Source organism: Crocuta crocuta, unplaced genomic scaffold, assembly GCF_008692635.1.
Source record: "Crocuta crocuta isolate KB4526 unplaced genomic scaffold, BGI_CrCroc_1.0 scaffold27, whole genome shotgun sequence".
Classification (NCBI taxonomy): Eukaryota; Metazoa; Chordata; class Mammalia; order Carnivora; family Hyaenidae; genus Crocuta; species Crocuta crocuta.
This window is the reverse complement of record NW_027532250.1, coordinates 4,053,072-4,058,585: the sequence shown is the minus strand read 5'-3', so window position 1 is coordinate 4,058,585 and position 5,514 is coordinate 4,053,072.

Here is a 5,514-nt window from a genome sequence, read left to right as displayed (position 1 = left end):
TTACTAAAAGCAGAAGAATGATAATTATGATCGAAAAAGTGATTTCTGTGGGGCACATGATATTTTCAGTGCCTCTCAGCTTTTGGAGAACAAACATCTACAGTTTGTAAATTATGTAAACAGTTTGATTCTCACTTCAAAGCCCATGCAAGTGGCCAGCTTGCATATGGGTCTCGTCAAAGGCTGCGGCTGTATGTGCAGTCCGTTTTGTGTACATCAAAGTGTGAGTTTGACCCACAAGGTTTAAAGGCAGGAAGAAACTTGGGACATGGTCTCCACCGGTGGTTGCCAATCCTGACTGTGTGTCAGAATCCTCTCGAAAGCTCCCAACTTTAGGTTAATGGTGGAAAGAGGCTACTGGAGGGGACCTGGCATCTAAGCTTTTGAGAAACTCCTCAGGAATGATACTGCAATATAGAATAAGAAATCCACGTTTGGTCTTCATCTCTGTTCCTGGACCACGGAAAACCTAACTTATAAATGATAAGAGCCACGGAGATGTCTTTTGTTATTCATAACAAGCCAGCCCCTTTTAACCACATCTGAGTTTATGCTAATGAGGAGACTTTGGAAAGCCCCTAAGGATGGGGGCCCTGGTTGCCATGGGAACCAGCTTTGTGACTGGAGGGTTGGAACTTTCAGCCCCATCCCCCATCTCTGGGGAGGAGAGAGTGGTTGGATTATTGAGTTCAATCACCAATGGCCAATCACTTAATCAAGCTGGAGTTTAGTGCACAAAACTCCCTAAAGTATGGGGTTCAGAGAGCTGGACTGGTGACCACATGGGGGGGGAAGCATGGGAGGTGGTGTGCCCAGACAAGGCATGGAAGCAAGCTCCCCCCGCTGCTCCCCCGGAGCCCTCCTCCCTTGCCCTATGCATCCTTTCCATTGGGCTGCTGCTGAGTTGAACCCTTTTATGATAAACTGACAATCTAGTAACTAAACTGTTGTCCTGAGTTCTGTGAGCCATGCTAGCAGATAACTGAACCTAAGAAGGTGAGGAGGGGGTCATGGCAGTCTGTGATTTGCAGCCAAGGACGCCAGTAGCCATGGGTAGCCTGGGGACCTACTGCTTGCAATTGGCAATGGAAGTCTGGTAGGAGGCTTTTTAGCCCCTGGAGGCTGATGTGAACTGTAGGGAGACAGAGTTCGCACTGCATCGACATGTGGGATACCCACCTGGTGTCTCGGAATGACTTGGCATGGAGACTCCACACTATAGATGTCAGATGTGGGATGAAGAGTAGGGTATAAAGGAAGGAGTTTTCCCTCGCACACTAGGAAATTCTAAAACCTCCAGAACCAATAATAAAACACACCTCCTCATTGTGCAAAAGAGGGAACAGGAGCCCAGAAACTTACATGCAAATGACAGCAACCTTAACCATAAAGCGATGATGACGACGGCACTGAAATATGTGCTTTATTAAATCTGATACTTATATTGGAGGGGCTCTTGCGATCCCACTTTACAGATACGGAGACTGAGGTTCAGAGAAGTTAAGTAGCTTGCTTAAGGTCACACAGCTGGTAGGTGACAAAGCCAACAGTTTGATTCCGGAGTTCTTATCCTTTGCTGCTTCTTGTATAGTTAGGTGCATATTCTCTGCACTGTAGAACCCAGCCACTTTTGATGCACTGAATGTATAGTCTTACATTGCAGGATGAAATAAAATAGATCAGTATTACCATCCCCTTTTAAAACTGCCCTTGTGTAGAGAAAATCTTGTTGCCTTGTATCCGTCTGCAGAGTTCCTAAGTGCTGGGTGATATACAAAAGCTTCATGGACAGTCTCATTTAACCCTTTCAGGAATTTTGTGAGGGAGGTGTTCTCATCCCCACAGGAGAGATGAGAAAATCCAGGTTTAGAAAGTCAGGTGACTTGGGGCGCCTGGGGGGCTCAGTAGGTGAAGCGTCCATCGTCGGCTCAGGTCATGATCTCCAGGTTTGTGAGTTCAAGTCCCGCGTCGGGCTCTGTGTTGACTGCGCAGAACCTGCTCCGGATCCTCTGTCCCCCTTTCTCTCTGCCCCTCCCCCCACAAATAAATAAACATTAAAAAAAAAAAGGTCAAATAACTCCTCCAGGTCGCAGAGCTAGTTAGTTACAGGCAGGGATTTGGACCCGGGAGTGTCCAACTCCGCACACCCATCTGTCACTGTTTTCCCTCTTGCTTTTATCTTATCTGCTGTAGATCCGCGGCCTCGTCCGGCGGTTATGTGTACTCAGAAGGGGTGGGTGCTGCTCAGAGTGGAACTGTATCCCCCAGTACCTGTGACTTCATTGGGAAACAGGGTCTTTGCAAATGACCAAGTTAAGATGAGGTCAATGAGGGTGGACACGAATCCAAGGTGACTGTGTCCTTGTGAAAGGGGAAGTCTGGACACACAGACAAACACGCGTAGAGAGTGTCACCTAGAAGCCGCCGCACGCCTGAGGCTACCAGAAGCCAGGACAGGGACAGAAACAGATTCCCCCTCGGTGGTGCCCGGAAGGCGCCACGCTGCCGATGTGGTGATGCTGTGGTAACGAGGATTGTCCGCGGCCTTGAGGACGGTCCCCTCGCTGGGGTCTCCGTCACTGTGTTCACGTTCTTTCCCTCCTAGCTGGTCCCCACCCCCTGCCCGCCCCATCTCATTGTTTGTACATTCATTTTTGTTTCTGTGGTTTTGCTTTTTAATAGAAGCGAATAAACTCAAAAGAAGAGGCTTCCGGCCTTCAGCTCTGTGAGACAACACATTTCTGTTGTGTAAGCCACCCAGTCTGTGACACTGTCACGGCAGCCCCAGGACACGAATACAAATGTCTTCAAAGCCAGCCTGTGGCTTCAAGTCTTGCGTTTTCTTTTCACCGTGCACGGGACAGGCAGACCCTTCCCCCCTCCCCCCGCAAGGGAGCAGCCCGCTTCCCAGCGTGGCACTGACCTTCATCATAGCAAGGAACGTCGCGGGTCGAGATGATCACCGGCACCCCATTTTGTGCGCACCTACTTTTGGACGCCTCCTGGAACAGAACATTAGTTCTGGCATTAGTAGTCAAGTCTTTTAGGAAAATCAGAAGTCAAGGGAGAACCGCATGGCCATAGGGGGCATCGCCAAATTAAACTTAATTTAAAGGCTGCGTTTCCAGAAACTACCCAGCTTCCCATCATGCCTCAGAGAAGCTACATAACCCGTTCATTTCGGTGAGTCCCACAGACACAGCCCCCAATGTACAAACGGGACGCCCAGGCTAATCGGGGCCACTCATCTAACCAGTAGGGAACAAGAATTTAACACCCTGATCCCTCGCCCTGTGAGGTTAACCGCACGCCACTTTCCCTCCACTCAGCGCTGTCCCCAGCCGGACCTTTAGTCAACAAACTCGTTAAATACAGGAAGTTCGCTCTTGCTTTCAGGTCTGCTCCACACCCGCTCCCTTCATCTTCACTGGAAACCCTTTCCAATCTTCGGCCACTGCCCTGACGGTTTTTCCTCTTGTTACTTATTGCAAATATTTTAAAAGCTTTTATGCTTACGTATATATGTGTATGTGCATACATGCTTATACTCAGATGGAAAGCAAAATGTTACAAGAGAGAAGGTAAGTTATCTGATGCTATTTAAGTCATAAGATCATCTAGATTACACCACTCATGGTTGACATTAGTTGAATATTGATTATGTGCTAAGTACTCTGCATGTGGTATGGGATTTGGCTAAGCCTTTCCTGTGTATTGATAAGTGCACAGAAGAAAAGCAAAAGACTGAATGGCAGCTCCTGAGGGTGGGAAAGTCCTGGGGTGGACACGGAAGGCTTTCCCTGTCTTTATGTGTTTGCAGTGGTCTTATTGTTTGAAATAAGCCTGTGGTCTTGAATCATATCATCAATCTTCCCAAGAAATCACAAGAAACAGGGGTGCCTGGGTGGCTCAGTTGGTTAAGCACCCGACTTCAGATCAGGTCATGATCTCATGGTTCATGAGTTCAATCCCAGTGTCGGGCTCTGTTCTGACAGTGCGGAGCCCACTTCGGATCCTTGGTGACCCTCTTTCTCTGCCCCTCCCCCACTTGTTCTCTCTCTCTCAAAATAAATAAATAAACATTTAAAAAAAAAAAGAAATCACAACAAGGAAACATCTAACCTATGTCACTGCTTGGCCCCAAGCTCACAACTGGCATCCCTTTGGGGCAATGCTGGATATGCCGATTTGATTTATTTGGCTTACGGAGTTTTTGTTTTCAAGTCTTTGGAAATCAGTTGCCAGTCTTTAAAATTCAGGAGCTTTCTTTCACACTGTTGTCTAACTACTAATGAAAAGCAAGACTCTGGGAACATCTGGATGATACCTGTTGGCCAGAGCCAGCCGTCTGCAAATAGACCCTTGGTCTCAGGCCCCCCGGGACCCCTGCCTGCCCCTTTCACTGACTGTTGTCACTGCAGAGGCTCCCAGACCAGGAATCACTTGAGAGCTTGAGAGACTCCTGACGCCTGAGGCTCGGCCAGATGTGGGGTTTCAGTTGCTGTCGCTGTGGCCGGGCAGTGGGAGTTTGCAAATCTTCCCCAGATGATGTACTAAATAGGCAGGCTTGACACTACGTGGACAGGCACTAGAATTTTAAGCCCATTTCTCCAAATCCAGCCTTCTCTTCTGAGCGGCGATTCTCCAACGACATTCTCAGCATTAGTTCGTAGGTATTGTCTGCCCCTTACAGGGGTTTCCGTGTTTAACTGGGCTCCAAGTCTTACATGGAATCGATTTCAGGAGCACTGGATAGTAGAAATGTAGGCTTTCTGCTGCTGGGTCGTGGAAGATCCAAGGAGCGGTGACTGCGTGTCTCTGGCCTCCGCCGTCCAGAGCAGGCTCCGAAAGAAAGGGTCCTAAGCTCGGCGTCCCCACCTTGGCTTCACTGGCAGTAGCTGAGATGCTCTAAAAATGTGGACGCCTGCCCTCACTCCCACACGGAAGCTCTGATTCAACTGGTCTCAGGGGCTATTCCGGCCTCACAATCTTTCAATGCCTCACATGATACCAATGTGCAGCCAAAGCTTCCAGCTACTGCCCCTCACCTGGTTTCCCATCCTCAGCACCACTGACATTTGGGGCCAGATCATTCACTCGTTCTCTGTTGCACGAGCTGTCCTGTGCACTGTGCAGCAGCATCTCCAGACTCTTCCCACTAGATCAGCAGCACTGAGTTGCAACCATCAAAAACATCTCCAGGAGCGCCTGGGTGGCTCAGTCGGTTAAGCATCCGACTTCCGCTCAGGTCGTGATCTCGAAGTTCGTGGGTTTGAGCTCCGCAGTCAGGCTCTGTGCTGACAGCTCAGATTCTGTGTCTCCTTCTCTCTCTCTGCCCCTCCCCTGCTCACACACACACACACTCTCTCTCTCTCTCTCAAAAACAAACATTAAAAAAAATCTTTAGAAAAACGTCTCCAGACATTGCCACATGGGCCCTGGCAAAATCACCCACACCTGACAACCACCTGCCAGGAGGTACAAAATTAGCCCCATGGGATGCACCTTGGAGGT